At 36.9% G+C, this 20,396-nt stretch overlaps 1 long non-coding RNA gene across 2 annotated transcripts in view; it reads left to right on the top strand.

The window, feature by feature from the left end:
- LOC119618041 overlaps positions 1 to 20,396 on the top strand; it is a 105,937-nt gene that overhangs the window by 77,600 nt on the left and 7,941 nt on the right. For both annotated transcript variants that reach the window (XR_005234562.1, XR_005234563.1), the window contains one exon: positions 9,910 to 9,986. This is a non-coding gene — a long non-coding RNA (uncharacterized LOC119618041). The remainder of the gene's footprint in view (positions 1 to 9,909; positions 9,987 to 20,396) is intronic.

Genomic DNA, 20,396 nt, shown 5'->3' with positions numbered 1-20,396 from the left:
CCCGAATTAGGTCGACTTTTTTAAGTTAACCAGTTGTAGCTGTCCATCCAATGATTACTTTCTGCAAAATTCATTATAATTAGTCCAGTCGCATGATATTTCTAACACATAAAAGGCTTTCCCCCTCATTCTTTCATTTTAACTAGTTTGTGTGTGTGTGTGTGTGCGTGTTGCTGTTTGACGTCATTAAAATTAGTTTAGTTTTTTTTAGTGATACACACACTCAGCAGCCTTCCCTTGGTGGTGGAGTCTCTGAAACGTGACTTTTTAAAATGTATTTACAACCAGTATGTTTACAAATTATGAATGGCATAAAAAGAATAATGGCAAAGCATGCTATAAGAAAGCAAAACTAGCTTTTTAAAGTACATTTATCTGACCTTCTGTTAGAGTCCCTGTGTTGCCGTGAGATTTAAATATATTGAAGTAATGCAGTTCCACTCTCCTCCAGCACTTCTACAATCATATTCATGCTCGAAGAATCAAAGCGTAGCTCCACACCTCCAGTTTTCCTCACTCGCCACTGACAAAGCTACAGTGTGACAGAGCTATCTCCCTTAGTGTCAGTCAGAATGTAGTGTATAGGAAATGACACATGAGATGGCCACATACTGAGCGGGCTTGTTAGACTAAAGTCACATGTCCAAAACCTATTGCACCTTAATGTGATTTACTTCAGAGTGCAACAGGCATTTAAAGCCCGGAGAGAATTATATTTGGATTATGTTGCCTGGGGATGTGAGCTTCTTAGACCCCTGACTGTGAGGAAATCCATGTCAGTTGTCAGTCAAGCAAGATGAACCACAGATGTTGAATCTATGATCTCCAAGACTCTGACAATGCTTTTTCAATTATTCATACTAATAGATTTTTTTTTTTTTCCGCTCAAAAATCTGCACTTTTTGAACTATTCTTAAAACCAGAGGACAGTTTAAAAAAGACTCAGAAGATTGTAAAATATTTTTGACATTCTTGTTTAGGTTTTGACATTTGATACTAATTAAATCTTTTAGCCTGCCCTTGTCTTTCCACACGCATGAATACAATAATTCTTATTTTCTATCATAATTTTATATATTTTTTGTGTATTCAATGGGCCAAACGTGTACTTTTTTAACTTTTTTTGTAGCAGAATTTGAGTATTACTTTTTTTTGCTGTTTGCTGTCTTTCCTGCAGAAGGCTGAATATGAGCCTTGGTCTGATGAAACTAATTGGGTTAAGGAAATTGTACGACTATTTTCTCTTGCTGAGTTAACAACACTGACTTGCAGTGCTGGAAATGTCAATAATTAAACACTGGCACGGCAAAACCTTTTTAGCTCACAGCTTGGATCTTTGCTCCATTTGATCTTCAAGGGCAGTACAGTCTGGCATCGTCAGTCTTTAATACAGGTTCAGGGTGGATTCTGGGAACTGAATCCCATCCTCTAATGTCTTTGCATCTTCTCAGTATACGAAGGTCGGGCCTGGCAGGAGGCTGAGATCTGTCTTTGGTGACAAGCCTCTGAAGGTGCCCCAGCATTGAACTTGTTTCTACTGCTGTGCTGAGACATGCTGAAGTTTTACAAACACTCAAAAACCTACAAACACCAACAAAAAGTCTGCTTACTTTTATCCTCAGGCACTCCCCCCCCCACACACACACACACACAGTAATGTGAATTACTGTCAGTGAACATCAGTTTTCATCTGTTACAAAAAAAAGAACAAAAATCAAAAAACACAAAATACTTTCTTTCATGCTTATAAAGTGTGTTTAAACTGATTCATCCCATCTGACACTAAAACAAGCTACTAAAATTACCATGTCACAAACATTTATGTAGAGCATAGTAAAAGATACCACATATATTTTGAGTTGGGTTTTGTGGAAAAGTTATGGACAAATAATATCTTACCTGCTGTTCATAGACAGCTCTTTAAATGGTCTCAGTTTGCAACTATTCTTAGTGGGGCCAGTTCCAAAGCAAAGTTTTGTTGTTGTTGTAAAACGATATCAAAAAAATGTATAGAAGTCCATGTAAAATAGATATCTTTTTAAAATGTTGTACCATTGTCAGTTTCACATTGCACAATTATTCCATCAAGAACTACAAAATATTACTCCTGTATACACCACAAGGCTGAAACATAAGTGCTACAGCTAGCTGCTGTTGTCACAATTTACACTTGCAAATACACAAAATATTCTATTTAAAGAATTGTGTAATGCAAAACTGACAGCAATGCAAAGGTTTATAAAATAGCGTTGCCATAATTTGCTTTGAGATTTATGAAAGATTCAGAATGTTCTGTGCTTTTTTTTTCTCTGTTTTTCTCCCCGGTTTTCTGCTTTTAGTCTCTTAATCCCTTGGCAATGTGACTGCAACTCCCTGGGTGAGCTAACAACACATCAATAATACATCCAGTCCAGCTGCATCCTCTAAACTCACCCCACACTTACAATATCCCATACACAGCATGCATCTTCTGTGTTCCTATTAGACTCGCACACAATGCGTTTCCATTCTTCCTCCAACCATGGCTGGACTCCTTGCTGTCACTGCCAAAAAAAGCTTTGCATTATTTATTTATGCCAGACCCAAAATGTAAGTAAAAATCATGCAGAAAAAAAAGTGACACCTGAGACGTATTGTAAAAGCTGCTGTATCTTTCAGGAGCGAGCTGTTTGCTTTCCCTGAAAAGAAGTTAACAAGTGTTGTTTGGGCTTCAGCGGTGGCACAAAGTGCTACTTTGTTTACTCTTGTGCTGCATATTCAAGACGATGACTTTCAAGATTTCACTAAGTGCACCTCAGGCAAAGTGTGAACTGTGGAAACCTCCAACTTGACATCAAAGATTTATTGGTTTTAGCACGCTTTCACATTGTAGACTTTAAAAAATGTTGATTATTTTGGCAGGTGTTTTAGGGTTTTTTCCAATGTCAGAAAACTAAAATTAGAACAGTTCCTTTTTTCTTGAATAGTTATTTAATACCTTGAAGTGTATAACTTTTTTTGGGGGGGGGGGATAAAAAAGGTAGGCTGTATTCTGCAGCCACCAAGAGATTCTAAACTAAGCCAGTGTTTTATGCATGCTTTGTGAGGTTTCAGCATACAATTTTACAACCTGTCATTTCCCTTCCTAAAACATGCATTTATGGCCGTTACATGACAGCAAGCAAAGCAGTGAATGCAAATACATCTATTTGTTATTCCACTCTGCCAGGAGCCCTATAAAAATTAAAACCACACTCAGAGGAGTGCAGTGGAAACCATCCAGAATAACTATCTAATTAATTTCGGTGCATACGGTGAGTTCATCTTTTGTCTGTATCTGAAGGTTTATAATCGTTGGAGAGTTTAGTCAAGGCCAAAGTGGAAATGGCTCATTTTACTCGCATACATAAATGAAACCCAATCCTGCCAGTCCCCATCTGGCCTGCTCCGGTGTTTGCAACTGAGACCAAGGTTGAAAATAAAAACAAGGACATTAGTTGGATAAATTAAAAAGTAGCCAGACAGTGTTGTACACCAAGAAAAATCGGGGATACTTTGTTTTTTTTTTTTCTTTTTTTTTTCCTTCAGGGACAAACCTTCCACCAGCTAAAAGCAACAAAAACAAAACAATATTGGATTAAAGGATTATATTTGCAACCATGTTTCAAAGAAAACAAAATTAAACAATCTGTTAGGACAGCATGAAAAATACTATACAAAACCATGATGCCTTGATGTCAAGATTACAGTATAAAATAGTACAAAGACTGTGTATATGGAATACAAAGATGTAAAACTGACAAACGTGAAGCTACAAAGTCAAAGGTAGATGAACCACTATCTCTGAGTATGTATCTTTCTGTACTGTTATATAAAATACATAATTTTACTGATGTTAAGGGGTAAATATATGTAAAAAATAAGAGTGTTGAACCTCTAGATTAACAGTTTCGAAAATGTGAAACTAGGATGATGAACTTCCTCAGATTCAAGCTTATTTCGGCAAGACAAACCAAATTATTCATGTTTGATAGCAGTTTGGATTCACAGTAGAAGAACCCAGTTATGCTAGTTTACTGGGTGGTTTACTTCTGGCCTATCGCCCATTACAAAATATAATACTCACTTTTATCTTCTAACACAAACTATTTACATGTGCAAAAGAGAAGAGAAAACTGAATTTAACAGGACAGTAAAAAATGATGTGTGTTATACAAACAGTGCAGCATGAGGGCATTCCATTGTCTTAGTATTTTCTTGTAATGTCTGTTTTTGCTGTTTCTCACATTACAATATTTCTTTAAAATGTGTTACATACCACAGTATGCTTAGACAGGTTCAGACAATAGTGTATATTTTCTTTACACTTGAATCAATAAACTGCTTCAAACAGAATATCGTGATTTCCTTAATAATGAGCCCTAATCTGAGCGATGGGTTTAGATAGAAAGTAGCCTGGTGGCTGGTGACAGTATTTTTGTTTTATGTCTGTGTGCTGCTTGAGCTGCAAAGCAGTAAGTTTGTTGCTAACAAAGAGTCCAAGATGTCAATGACTCCTTAATAAATAATAATAATGACATTAACATGCACCTTTGTGTCACATCTCCATCACTGCTAGTGCTTGAGTTAGTAAAAATCTATTATTGCTGCAGAACTTTTTGACCAGCACATAAATTAGACAATGCATTTAAGACAAAAGCCAGATGTTATTTATTATTGTTTATTACCATTTGTCCATAATGAGAAAGGGTTTTAACTACTGCCTCTGCATAAAACCCTGAATAAGCAGAGGCATATCACAATACATAGTTTCATGATATTTTAAATGCCACTACAAGCACCCATATCTGTAAGATGCATAGTTTTTGTCAAAAAAAATAAACATTGTAACATTGTTTGTGAGTGTATGTAGTTTACAGATTAGTCATGGGACTACACATAGTATGGTATATGGTAGCATGTTGCATGAACCCCCGTCTCCAATCAATGTAACCGTTCTGTGTAGCAACACATCTCAAGGATGGCTTTCTGTTTAGTAGTCCAACTCTTACTGGCACCTCCCTCTAGTTCTTTCTTTTTGTTTTGTCTTGTCATTCAGGCTTCATTTTCTTCAGATAACAATTGAAAGCAGATTGCTTTTTGGTGCTGGACTAATTGGGAGGACATGGTTCATCAACACCTAGGCTGAGGCAGCCATGTCTCTTTGGTCTGAGTAGTAATAGGGCTGAGAACAAAGGAGAGCAATCTTTACTAATTCTCTGGGCTTGAGGGACCTGCAGGATTTATTGGTCCCAGTGTTCTTGTTCATTCCTGTGAAACAAACAAAACCCCATCATGCTAGGTTGAAACAAACAGGTTTATCACAGGAAATACATTTGTAGTATTTGCATGTTATTTTTTGCACTTCTCATGTCCCTAATCTGTCTTGGATGAAGCCTGTTCCAACTTTTATTGGGTCAAAAGCAGATACATTAATTCCCTTGTCCATTTAGAAATGTGCTCCAGTTACTTACTCAACAATTGTTGGGTCTTATTTTGTTTCCTCAGCTTTTCTGATGGTCATTCAACCCACAGTGTGGCCAGTCAAAGACTGCCATGGAGAAATTCTGTTTATGGATTAAAAATGATCTGATTTGTTTCACTTCACTGCCAGTCCTGCAGAGGAAATAACCAATGTTCACCTAAATAGTAAATATCACAAAGAATCTTTTGCATGGTAAAAAAAAGGAACTTTAAATAAATTTGTAAAATATTTCTGCTTTAACAGTGGAACAGTGGCACAGCTGTCGCCTCACAGTGAGAAGGTCACAGATTTGCCTCCCAGCCTTTCTAAGTGGAGTTTACATGTTCTCCCTGTGCATGAGTGGGTTTTCTCCAGGTACTCCACCCTCCTCCCACAAACCAAAACCATGCACGTCAAGTTATCTGTTAACTCCAAATTGTCCCTAGGTGAGAGTGTGAATGGTTGTTTGTGTCTGTGTCCCTGCGACCTGTCTAAGGTGTCCCCCACCTCTCACACACTGACTGCTGGAGATAGACACCAGCTCCCCTGTGACCTAAAAAGGAAAAGCAGGTAAAAGAAAATGGATGGATGAATGGATTTCTGCTTTAACTTTTTAATAAAAAATGTGTGACTAGAGAAAATAGTTGTCACTGCTACTCCTAATCCTTTTATTTTGTTAATTCCTTTGATTCCTCAACCTTGAAATATCTTGAGATTTGTGCTGAAATGCAGCGTAGAAGCAGACCTTGGTACAAAATCAAATTCATCAAGGAAAATGATCAGTTTGCAAAGAACACTGCTCACAAGTCACACGTCATTCAGTAACTAAGTGGAGTGCACAGCAGTCAAGAGTTAATAAAGCAGCATAGTATCACAGTGGAGCGTCTCCTCTCTTCTTCAGATGCTGCTGTCTCCTGCCCAACTTCAAAGCATGCTTTGAAGTCCCTAGGTAGGGATCTTGCCATTCTCAGGGAGATATCTATCCGTTCTTTGCTCAGTTTTGTTAGTTAATGCACACCAACGAAAACAGGGCTGAAGCAGAGAGAATGCCAAAAGAGGATCAAAGCACGAGGGGCAGGGTAGCAATGCAGTTAACTGCTTTGCTAGATTTTTTTTTTACTGAACTGATAACAGAAGATGTGTTGCCTCGTTCTGTTTGCATCTAAAAAACGAAAAACATTGCGTGGGATTAAATCACACAAACTTGTAAAACCCATCAAAATGAAAAATAAGGAGTGCACAGTTTTAAAGGTTAAGCAAGCAGTAATTTGAACCTGAATGTAGCAGCAAAACACTGTAGTGTGGTGATGCTCCTAGCAGAGAGCAAAGTCACTCTCCTTTTTGTTTCTGTGGAGTGCTGAAAAGGGGCATGCATGTTACAGCATGCAGGTCCCTGCTGTGCAGTCAGGAGAAGGCGAACTTCAAAATTTGTCTCCATGCAGAAAAAAATATGGATTTTGTCTTTCATGAAAAGAAAAGATGAGATTAGAATCACTATTGTACTGAGACGGAGACATGTATGTTGCTTGAAGCACTGCAAATCTGTTTTTGGACTAAAACATCTAATTGTTCTCTAAGAGAACCACAACACCACAGCCTGCAGAAAGGTTGACACAGCACAAATAGTAGAATATGTGAAAAACTGAAATCCAGAAAGAACTGAATCAACCAACCTGCACATGTTAAACAGAAAGCTTATTTTATTGACACTTCAGCCAGATAATGAATTTAAATACTGCAAAACCATTATTATCACCATGACAATGTTAATTTGTCTTAACAGTTTACAGTTCAAATTCTGTTTCTTGCCATTTCATTCATTTTGCAAACACAGTCCAACAAACTTTTGATTTTTGATGCACACCAACATTTTGACATTTTGATTTTGCAAGGATTTATGTGAAGCTGTAATGCCAAATGTTTAAAAAAATTGTTTTGCATACTGTGTCAAGACAAAGGTTTTTAAGGAATATGGTAGAATAAAGGCATTCATATATTTTTATAGCAGCTGTTTGCTGTTTGTCTATGTGTCAGAGCCTGTGGTGGCTTCAGATTCACCAGTTATCTCAGCCTCAGTCTGGAGACTCTTTCAAAGTCCACAGCAGGTGTTAGAGGGTGAACCTGACCAACTTGGAGGAGGAGAAGGAGGTCAGAAATAAGAATATGTGCTGCAGCACCCATTTAATTGTCTCCATATTAAAGCCTGTTAAGATGTGAAAAATGTAGTACACAGGTGATTGTGTTTGTAGTTCGTTTATTTTCAGTGCCATCTTGATTGTTCTCCAACTATTACTGGGCTGAATTTTGCAGCTGCACTTTTGTTTGACCCTATTACTTTAGAAATTACTTTCAACTAATGAGCTTAATAGTCAATAGCATGCTAATAAGTTAGCAATTTAGCATCTTGCATCAGGTTTATTAAAGTGTCCTGCTGATGAATGCACACATTCATGAGAGGGAAGCAAATAAAGTTGAGTTTATGAAACAAATAAACAAGTACTGCCAAGCCTGTGTGAATCCACCCTACACGAGCTCCCAAAGCATCAAAAGAAAATACAACTCAATTTGGATTTAATGACTGTTGCTCAGCCCAGCACTAGCAGCTGGGCACAGCGCCCGTGCACTAATAACAATAATGCAATGCTTTATGAAACACCCTTCACATAAAGGGGTGTGTGTGTGGTGTGCGACTAGCTGATCTCATCACATTAATAATTGGAAGCCTAACTAAACAACTGAGTGCCTGTGAAACAAGAGCAAAGTGCACAGTTTTAGCATAAAGCATCATCTTTGTCCTTTTCTGATTGTTATAAATAGTTTTGCAAAAATTCCACTGTTCACCAGTATGTTTTTAAGCTAATTCCTATCATTTTTTCAACACTCAACTTCACAATTAGTTTAAAACCCATCTTGTCTGGCTTCACAATATTTAATGACAGCCCCTCTTATGATTGGTTCTGTGTCTTAGTTGGACGAATGATTCAGCCAATCATTTGCTCTTTGTTAGAAAGCACTTGCTCTTTATTAAGGAGCAAGTGCTTTCTAACATTTATGTGGAAGATTTTCCTGATGGTTTTATTTAACCATCTGTGTAGTCAATTCCATTAGGATTCAATTTTATAAAGATTCAAAGTCTGTTTATTAAGACGCCATCAGAATTCACCTGTTAAGATTTAATATATCCAGAGTAGCATCTCTGTCTATTACATCCCCCAAGTTCATCATAACTGCACATGGCTACTTTTTCATTAAAAATACAAGGTGTACACCAATGCAGTGCTAGGTAATCAAACTTATTTTAAGATTTAGACATATTTATAATTTGCAGACTAATAATTGAGGACAGTCATTTTTGTAATGCAAAAACTGTCAATTTTGTCAAAAATGTCAGTACAAGTTATTTTTCAGCTTCCACTTTTTGATGGATCTTACATTAAAAAATCACTATTTGTACCTACTTATTAGGCAATTAGCATGTGGAAGTGGGTGTGTATGCACCTTTATTTATTTGTGAAGTTATGGAAATTGTTGTTATTTTAAAACCATCCTATGACTGAATTTCAAACTTAAAGTATTAGAGCCAAAACTGAGTGATTTAGTGTCATTTACTACACTACAATCACTCACAGCACCAGCAAATCATACTTTTTGTGTGTGTTTGGCTCCATCTGTGTTGAGATCCTATTTAGTCAGCTGCTCAGTGTGTAGTAACAGTATGAAAAGATATTTTAGAGAGTATTACAGAAGCTGGAAGGAAAAGACCCAGCCACTTGAGTGACATGTCAAAACACTCCAAAGGCTAGATTTTTACATAAGTAGCTTTTTAAAGGCAGAGACCTCCTCCAGCATTAATTCTTTTTTTTATTTCTATCCTTTATTCAGACTTTAAGTGTATGATAATGAGTAGCAATCAAGAATAGACACTCATGTTTTGTTCCGTGATGACTTGGGGCAAGAAATGGGCACTATACACCTACACATTACAGAAAATGTGGCAATTCAAGGCCTTTATAAAAAAAATAATAATAGTCTGCCAGCCTGATGCAAAGTAAATGTAATGTGCTGAGCAGCATTTGTTTAACTTAAATGCTTTTAAGAAATCCACCTGTTCAAGTTCATATTACCACAAAGATGCTAACACATGATTGAATACGTGTAGTTATTGAAAAGACCTGCAACAATAATAATAATAATAAAAACTACTATGATTTCTGCAGCTAAAATACTTTAGTTATAGAATAGCTATGAATGTGATGGTAAAAAATGATGACAATAGAACATATTCAGCTGAACAATCAAGTAATGTTACACATTTATTCTTGATTGAAAATCTTTGGTTCTGTTAGAGTATCATTTTTGCAAAAGACAGACTTTCTTACATTTCTGTTTCTTGTGTTTCTGTTTGTCTCACTTGTTGATTTTTAAAGTGAATATAGGATTTGGAATTGGAAAGCTTCCCCCCTGCTATCCTCGCCCAAACAGCCCTCCCTGATGGCACAGAGAGGTAAATAAGTTTGACCTGCTCACAGTGGTTCTGTCCCACGCACCTACCTTGCTCCAATGGTCTGTCTCATCTCTGTGCTCTTACTCTGAATCCATCTGCACCTCCCTCTGGTTTCTCATCTTTTTCATCCTTAGTCCTTGCTGCATCATCACTCTATCGCTTTTTCACACATGCATGCATTTCTCTCCTGCTAAATCCTCTTTCAGTTCTCGTCTCTGAGTCGCACAACCCCATTTTCTGCCTCTAAGAAAGAATACTAACATGGTGGCGAATGGGGATGAAATGATGCTGAGGATATCTTTTTGTACTAAAGTACAGGCGTTTGAGGATGTTTTCATGAACTGAAACCTACATGAACTATATTGGTGGGCACGCAGGAGATTGTCATGCTTTTGCAAATGTATTTACAATTCTGTGCAAACACTTTAAGCCTCTCACCATTTCCTTTTGTTTCATTACCAAGATGCAAGATCTTAAAGCTTTTTGAAGTGGTCTTGAGTAACAATTTTCTGAAATTTCTGAGGCTCTTTAATTTGTTTTATTTGGGAATTAAGTGGCTTCTTTACTCATTTAGAGGGCACTTTTTATATTTTTTATTTTCAAAGATTTTTGTTTGATGGCTGGTAAGTAACTTAGTATTTGCCTATAAATTATTAAAACATAAAGGGATCTATTGTAAAGCCATAACTGAGCAAATGCCCAGATTAAATACATATCTTTAGGCAGTCTGTCACTAGAAGCATGCTATGGAGAGATAATTTTTTTCTTCATTTTATTTCATGCAAAAGATCAAACAGTGTGACAGGCAAAAAATGGTATTTTTGCACCAAGGTGATTCCCAAAGAGTTATTTGGCAGAAAAATTGTCAGAATGTCCTTAACAAAAAAAAAAATCAGAATACTAGAAAAGTGGAAGATAAAGGAACGAATGACATTCATATTAAATAAGCAGGCAGTATCTTTTCATGTAGCACCTCACAGATACACAATGCTTCTGCACATCTGTCTATTTTACTGAGACATTCAAAGAATCACAGGGCGGTTCAATACATGGGTTTGAGAAAAAAAATTATTTCAGACCCTACAGTAGCTTAACACTGGAGTCTGTGGGAGCTTGCCTTCTGTCATAAAAATGGCAAAGTAGTGAAAGCATAAAACTAATCCCGCAAAGCAGCTGAGGCACAGGAAACATATTATAGAAGCTCGACGCCACCACAGCAATCTACATCGTTTAACGCTCCGCGGAGCGTCCAGACCACAGCAGTCCCTGCTCTTCAGCCAATTACTCAAACATTGTACAAGTGCAAATGAGGTCTGTGCTGCAGTACTATATTAGATAGTGGGATAGTTTTGTTTTCAAGGTGATCTTACAATGTAGACTGCCAACACTTTGAAACACTCAACTACAAATGTCTCATGAACATATAGCAACACTTTTGTCTTATGTGATCTCTACAACATGTGTTGTCTGACATTAGAGTTTAACCGTGTTTCATCCTGACTGTAAATTTTAACGAAATCTCTAGGAAACATTGGTCATTGGCCTTACTGTAGGGCATCAAGTAATGCCTGTAAGATGTTAAATTTCCTATTTTGAAGTACCCACATTTAGCATGTCTTTTTTATCTAATGCCGTTTTTAAATACATCTTTTTCCTTTCTGTTCAAAGTATTAAACACAAAACAAAGCAAACAAGCAAATATTTTAAAGACATGGAATGGAAATCAGGAACATTACTGTTACACCAATTTTAAGATTTTCTTATGAAAAAGATTCATGTTAATTTCACAATAGTTCCCTAATCTATTAAAAACACCAATAAGTGATTATTTAACGCTGATAAATATTCAATGAATGCATTAATAAAAGATCATTAAGGTAGAATAGTCCATAAAACAGTTATATGATTTACAGAATAGCCAAACTAGTGTGTTTTTATATTTAAAAAGGTTGGAGGTTTATATTAAAAAAAATGTTTATGTGTTAAATGTAGTCTGGAATTAATGAGTTATGAAAAACAGAGTAGTAGAAGAAATTTAGTATTTCATTGACATGTTTTCTTTTTCTGGTGCCTAAACAGATGGAACATAATAATTTAACATTACAGCCAGCTGATTTTTTTTTTTTTTTTTTGGCCTTATACTGCCAATTCAGGAAAAGCTGAGGAAGATGTACAGTGGTACATACATGCTTGTCTAAGAGTTATTGCATTTTTTTAATGTTTTGTTTTAAGTTTTGCTTTTGCTAAATTTACAGTGCAATATTTCTAGTCATAAACTATCACAGATGGTGGAAAATGCAAATACATCTCTGTAATATTAGCTGTTTTCACAAGGTTGCTGTATAAGTACTGAATTGTAGCTGCTCATACGGATGCTTTCCATGTGATGGCCCGAGCTATTTATTGTAAGTTTTTGGTTCTCTGCCACACCACTAAAGGACAGACATGCATATAGCAATGTTTAAAGAGGAGAAATTTACATATAAATTGGAAGTGGAGGTAAGTGAGAAAGGTAAAAACAAAACAGGGGGCACTGACAGCACAAGGTTGTGCTAGAAGTGAAGTTGGCATTTTTAATCTCTAAGGCCATGTTTTCAGGTATGTTTTGGTGAGTAAAATAATTCATAATGCAGCTCCCAGTCCTCTAGGATTCTTGTGATATTTTTTGTTTGTCTGTTTGTTTCCTATGGAGAAGATAAGGACTCAACACATGGATACAATATTTGGCAGGTAGACTGATGAAATGTTTTTATTTAAACCACTGAATATTTACTAGATTGTCTTGAAACGAAACGTTGTTACTCATCAGTTACTCATTGATTCACATTTACACTATTTGCATAATATGTCACAGCTTAATTGGATTGTAAAGCATTTTTAAGTTGGTCTCTGTTGAACATAGTAGATGATCACAGTGTTGTTGCATGCACAGAATCATGCAAAACACTTTAGTTTCTCACTGCCTTAGAATTTCAGACTTTGTAAAATATCTTTTAAACTGGTGTTCAGTTATGTTTCCTGAGGCTTGAAGGTCTTTGAAAGTTTATTCCTTTGGTTTACAGTGATAAGTTACTTAACATGTTTAAGCTGTTTGTCATGTGATGATATCAGAGTGATTGCATATTTGGTCAAATTTGAAAAGTTTTGTCTTCAGCTGTTCATTTGATTATGTTTTAGTTTCAATAAATGTCTTGTCAAAATCCTTTCTTAGTTTGAAAGTTTTGTTCTTTGTACACATTTTTTGAATTTAGCGGCTTTTAGCACTTCCTTAAACTTAAAAATGTGTGCAAATGTGTGTGATGAAATCTGTCAGCTTGTTGTCTAGCAACATCAGATTGTTTCCTTGCAGAACGCATGTAGAGATGTTCTCACTCTACAGCTTCCTTATTGCTTTTTGTGCTCGTATCGGTGTTATCATAGCTGTCACATTAACATCCATTTGCACTAGTAAATACAATGTTAGGGCGTGTGGTCATAATGCTACAAAAAAGCATCAATGCAGTTTGAGAGCCAAACAAATCAAATGTTTTTTTTTCCTTATTAGTGGCATATTAACGGAAAATTGATTTTGCCTGATATAAAAGGTCAGGATAAATGACTTGTGAGCTGCCAGCGCAGCTATTTATTAGTCCTCTATCTACAATCTAACAAATTACCGTTCCTGCGCGTCTCAGAGGGCAGAACAAATAGGAGAGCGGGGAAGCTACTTCTGAAATGTCATTCCATAATGTCAAACCATGGATTATATGTCATAGTCTCCAAAATATCTTGCTTTCTTGGTATTGCTTTGCTATTGTCTGATAAATTGGTTTCTTTGGCTGTGAAGACTTGACTGTTTTTGTCACTTCCCACTCACAATCATCTTCTCCCTTAGTCAGTTGGTGTCCGTCCAGCAGGAGGTGTGAGAGTTGGCATACCCTTGCCATTATCATTTCCGCCTGATCTGCAGTTAATAAATGAGAGAGATTTGAAAAAGCAGATCTGTTTTCAAAGGTCGAATGCCAACACAGTCAAAAGGCAAAACATGCCATTTTCTCTCTTTTTTTTTTTTTTTTTTTTGCTGAAGTTGGATTATTTTGATTGGCAGGTGCATACGTATTAAAATACTGTTATTATTCTAAGTTTAGCATGACGCAGAATGAAGAGTGTTCATGGGTGTCAGGTACTTTTACGCTATAAAGGCAAACAATTAATAGTTCTGCTTATATTTCATGCCATGCAGCCTGCTCCCATCTCAGTGGTGATGAGGAACTGGAGAGACAACAAATGAGAGTGACAGAGTTGTGTACAGGAGTGTTTTGCATACTTTCACCTTTGATATACCTATAATTACCATTGGGTTTACCTTCAATGACTCAGTCACTAAGCCAATCTTTTAAATTGGATTTCTGCATAAAGTAGCTTTCCCTGCAGATTGGTATCCCCTCACAGCTGCCTTATTACAATTTTATTCCTTCCTCGCTCACCTCCCCAACACGGCTGCTGCTGTGGCTGAAGGATTTGCATAACAGAATGGCCACAAGGAAAAAAAAAAACCCTATAACTCAAAGTTTTGACAAAGCTCGACCGGTCTCTCTTATACCAATTTGATATGGTTGTCATGGAAACACAGCGCATCCCCCACTTCGCCTCCTAATTTTTGTGGGAATACAGTGATGGAACTGGGCTGATGATGTTTCCGCCTCTCATTGAAATGATGGTGACTGGTGCTCTCTGCCTCAATGCATAAACACAGGCTGGACATAGAGAACAGAGGAATGAGAGAGATGAGAGGAAAAGAGAAGAGAGGAACATCACCTCTACAGGATGAGCACTTAGCTGTGGTATTAAAGGCAAGCAATGGGGCTACAGCAAACTAGCCATTAATAGGGTAATATATTATCATGTGCTGGAACATTTTACATTCACATTTGCTTGCTTTATTATCTTTTAGTGCTATGAAAACAGTTTGGATAAGGCATTTAGTGCAAATATTCCTCAGCTCTCACTTTGTTCCTGTCATACTTTTATAACCAGGATAACATCACAAATCCCCCCGCCCCCTCACCCAGTTTGAGTGTCTAAAACCCACAAACTGCCCCAACACCTCAACAAATTGAAGAAAAATACAATCTTTGTTCTCACAGGTCTTATGCACAGCTGTCCACATGGTGTTCTGCACAACTGGCAGTTTTGATGGAAAACAGGGAGCCACATGAACGTGCCCTTCCCTGGGGAATCTTTCTCTCCTCCAGCTCTGCGACCTTTGACCCAGGTAGTCTAATTAGCCGGCTTCTATACTTTTATGGAGGAAAGCAGGAAAAATGCAGACCCACCAATATGCAGATAAGGAATGCACCACGGGCAGCTTTATACTCTCTGAAGTCCAAGTCAAGGTCTTCCACACAGTCGTGCAGTAAGCTCATATAGTCAGCAATGTGCCAGTGCACAGTGTGGGTCTTAATTGTAATTATGAATGCATGCAGTACTACTGAAACAACTTCCCCTACTTCAAACTGCTCAGACTACAAACAACTTTACTTAGTCTTTATTAAAAGGCATTTTACTTGCCAAACCTCTTCCTATCAGCATCCTGCATGTGAGTTGCTTTAGACTAAAAACTTCACAGAACAGAAAAAACTAAAAGAGTTTATGATCCATTAACCTGGGAGAATAAAACTTTTTGCAGTTTTAGTGACAGCCATGCTACTACCTTTAGCACATTAGTAAGCATGGTTTTTAGAGTGCATACTGTTTTATTCAATAACTGTTATTTTGATATTGCTTGTCTTTAAAGTGGCAATTTTTTAACAAACACTTTGTAAGCTTGTTTTATCCAATTGCCAGGTCAAATTGATAATCATTAAGATGAGAAAAATAGAGCTTAACAATGTTTTGATCCCAAAGAAACAAACAACAAGCTTTCCGAGTTAATATGGGGTTGTGTTTATCACGAAGTATATAAAGAATATTTTGTAAAAATTCTGGGTATTTTATGACAAAAGTGAACATATTTCAAAGGCAAATTGTAGGAAGTGCTTGTAAAACCTGTAGTTATCTACTCCACCATATCACATTATGTCACAAGTCAGTGTGTAGTACAGTTGGTGTTTTGGTTGTCAAGCTGTAAGTAAAGTAGTTGAATTTTTTGCAAATACATCGACTGCAAATTTGAATATATGCAGTTTTATACCAAATTCTAGTCCTTTCAACTGGTCTGACATTCTGTAGCGTAATTGTTCAGCAAATTTGCCTTTGCATGAAACATCACTACCTCATTTGCAACAAAAACACCAGTCTCATATGCTTCTCATTTTGATCAGGAACATAATGGACACAAATATTTAATGGAGTTTCAGATAGGATGATAAAGCCAGAACTTTGTGAGAGTCAAAGCAGCTGGTAGTTTCCTAAAATACACTATAACGGCATATAAAGTCAAAATGGCATCTTACATTAATCAAGTACATAAACATACAGACTAAGGGAACATTACTGATGCAATGACGAGGTTTTGCCAATGCAAGTTTCCTATTTTAGCTTGTCATAAAGCTCTCTTTAGGTTTAACTGCCCTTTCTCACTTTGATGTCTCTGGCACTGTAAAACATCGGCACATAAAGTTGTTTTCATCATGTTTAATTTAACAAATAAAAAAGAAGCAGTTTTACAAGACTTTGTTCTCTTCAGAAAACACAATCCCTTTCAGTTTAAAACACAGTTTCACATTATGTTGAAGAACTTAGATAAAGGGAGTGTTGTGGCTTCAGACCACATGCAGACAGGGTTTAAATGATAAACAGTGGGGCTGGGCAAGTCATCACATATACAGTGTGTTTGTGGTAAGCTTTCACATTTGTGTCCTACAATCATCAATTTCTAGCATATTAAAATACAAGTGTGTGTATTATAGTTTTGTTTTCTAAAAGAAAAGTTGAAGCTTTTGTTTGGATTTAAAGTTCACTTCTGTTTACTCTGAAGCCATTCTGTAATTGTAACATATTATAATGGAGACCCCCTGTTTTGTAGCTGCATTCATTTCCCCCAACTGTGGTGGCAGCTGACCTGTCGAATATAAATTGGTTGAACACATTCTGACGGTAACAACAGTGTGAGACTTTCGTAGCTGCTGGAGATGTTTGCAAGTTCCGACAAGCAAAAGTGAGGATACAGTGTCATCTATTGTTTTGCAGTGGCCGTAAACACAACACATCGTCTTCCTAATAACTGAGCTTTGCAGTTTAACAGCTATTGAAAGCAATGCTATCGTTATGTTGCCTTACACCCTGAGAGCTCCATGTTTCCAGCTTCTGCTGATTGTAACCCACTGTGACACTCAAAAAGGCTATAAATATGCTTTGATTGTCTGTCTAGCAACAGTTACTGATGCAATTGTTTTGTTGGTTTATTTCTTTTGTTTGACTATAAAATTGACTGCACTGAGCCCTGGTCAGTCACTGTTCTTTATGGCTCCAAAATCCCCATATCAGATTGCAAACATCATTTAGCTGCAAGACTGGATTTCCTACATTTGTGTGCTTCTTAGCTCTGTTGCATTTTTAAACAGCAATGGTTCTTGTCAAATATTAGGATGTGATTTGTTTGTGAGATTTTCCTATATGAATAGCTGCAATTCAATTTTAAAGAGTCGTGAAACTGCACTTTTTTCAAAATGAGTTTAAAAAGACACAAATCACATCTCATTGTTGTCTGTCACGTGTCACTTATTGCCCTCAGGAAATCCAAGCAATTAAGTTTAAGAAAACAATTTGTTTAAGATTTATATGCAGTGCAATGCCCCCCACTGTGGTGATTATAAGATCATGATAGAAAACAGACAGGAAAAAAAAGCTTGTGGGTATCTCTGGCAATAAAATGGGAGGCAATAATGGTATGGCATTGATTGACATTTTACTGTTGCTGTTTAATGATAATAATATGCTTTCAAGTTAGGCATGGAAATGACTTTATGATCATATAATGACAGCTCTATAGCTGTCAGGGGCTCTGTGTGGAGGATAACATCTTTATTGTTTTCCATCATTGTATGCTGACAGAGCTTTGACTTAGAATGAGAAAAGTTTCTTCTGGGTGTGTTTGATGGATGATTAATGGGCATGGTTATTCAAATTTTTGGTTGCTTTTTGTCTTCACTGGTTCCTTAAATGTGTTTTTGACATTGCATTCAATCTAATGTAGTTTCATTTCAACGGCTTCTAATTTTTATTTTTATTATTTAGGTGTTAAAAAAGCCAGCGATAACTTTGGACAGAATTTATATCATAACGTAAACTACTAGTTCAGAGAAACTAAAGCTAAAAAGTGCTTTTGTAAGTTCAGCAGGCGGATCCAATTGACTGCTGTCTGATCAAGGCTTATTCACTCATATTATAAAGCAACTCTCCATTCAATATAATACATTTGGCAGAAAAGCTTCATATTTGCATATTACTTTTGATGACAGCCAATTACAGAGAGACACTATTTGTTGCTCCTTTTCATTCTCCGGTCATATTATTGAAACCATCAGCCAAGGTAAGAATGCATATTCATGACTGCGATATGTGCAACCCATTAATGGTGTGTGTAGGTGGATGTAGGCTTCTAAACAAGTGCTGCCATTAAAGAGTGCGTGAATGCCCGACTCTTTCGCCAGTATCTGGACTCTCCTCAGTCAGTAATTACTAGGAGAGTTTTGATTAGAAAGCTGCAAAGAAATAAAAGATTTCTTTTGTGTGTTGCAGAGCACAGGCTCTGGCATGGTTCTTGACCAGAATCAAATGAGAGGGAAAATAAGGAGCCTTGCAATTACAGCAGTAATTTATTTAAGAACAGAACATAAACTGGATCTGTTGTTCAGAATTAGCAAAAAAACAGATTGAATACTACAGCATATTTAATATAAAAGCTCTCAAATTAAAGCTTCGTCAGAGATAATCTTTAAAACGTTTTCTTTTTTTTTTTAAAACTCATTCTGATAACTAAGAACCTTCCCATTGCCTTCTTGACCATCATACTTAGGGTCATTAACCTTACCAAATGAGGTCCCATCTCGATGGCCAAAGGTACATAAAGATAAAATATTGACAATGCTAAGGACTACTGGCTCATTAGGGACCAAGCCCTGTTAATAAGCCTGAAAGAGCTCAATGCAATATTAATGGTATAGGATTTCTCATAGCCACCATTTCCAGAGACCATTGAGTTAGAGTTACTAATTATTGATGGGCCAAATTGCAAGAAAGACTTCATTACTTCTTATAGTAAATGAAGAATTCATGAAAGCTTGCTAAATGCTCTGCATGCTAATGAAAAACTGTAATAGAGATGGTTTAATACGTTTATCATCTGTACATTTGCTACCTGAAACAACCAATAAAGTTTTCACTGTGACCTAAATCTTTTGTTAAATTACTTTGGTTTATTGTGTGAGGCTTTTGTTAAATTTGATTAAATATATGTTTTCTTTTCATAGAGATTTTGATAATGGTTTTACACAGAAATAGAAATAGAAGCTCCCTGATAAGGACTTGGTTAAAATTATCTTTATACTCCAATTAATTACAACAGGAGAAAGGTGGATAATTAAGCTAGTATGGTCTTGAATAATTTATGCTGAAGCTCATCTTTTCAAGCTACTGCTTTAACACTTTAGGTCAGTGCACTGAAGCTTTATATCTACTACGTGGTTAAAGGTACTCTCTGTTTTGCCATTTTGCATATTTGCTCACAGGAAGCAAACAATCGGTGTAACTTATAGCAGAGCCTTCATAATGGAGTTTGTATGTTTTTATTGCGCCTGTGTAAGTTTTATCATGAGCTCCCAGTTTCCTTTCACGGTTCCAAGAAATATAGGACAGGCTGACCAGTAGTAAGAGTGAGCATAGTAGCTTGAAACTCTCAGATGAGCTAAAAACTGATCCAATGTCCTGTCCTGGGTATAGAGACTCGATGTAATGATAACACCAGCAAACTTTAGTAGCTGTGAAGCAAGTCAAACCTTAGCGAACGCAATTTTACAGATATTGAGCTCAAGGGAGGAAATTCCATTTCATTATTGTGGGGGCGCAGGTAGGGGGTGGCAATAAACAGGAAAATTTCTTGAGAACAATTTTGGAGGGGTCTCAGCAAAGTTACAGTGCAATGTAATGTAAAATGTACAGATGGAACCTTATCAGAACTGCATTGAGTATGCTGAAAAATTGGTAATTATATTGATTTAAATGGCATGGCTATCCATCCATCCATCCATCCATTGTCTTCCGCTTATCTGGGGTCGAGTTGCGGGGGCAGCAGCCTAAGCAGGGAGACCCAGACTTCCCTCTCCCCAGCCACTTGGGCCAGCTCCTCCGGGGGAATCCCAAGGCGTTCCCAGGCCAGCCGAGAAACATAGTCCCTCCAGCGTGTCCTGGGTCTTCCTCTGGGCCTCCTCC

The sequence above is a fragment of the Kryptolebias marmoratus genome, linkage group LG20 (genome assembly GCF_001649575.2).
Source record: "Kryptolebias marmoratus isolate JLee-2015 linkage group LG20, ASM164957v2, whole genome shotgun sequence".
Classification (NCBI taxonomy): Eukaryota; Metazoa; Chordata; class Actinopteri; order Cyprinodontiformes; family Rivulidae; genus Kryptolebias; species Kryptolebias marmoratus.
This window is presented reverse-complemented; position numbering and strand designations above follow the sequence as displayed.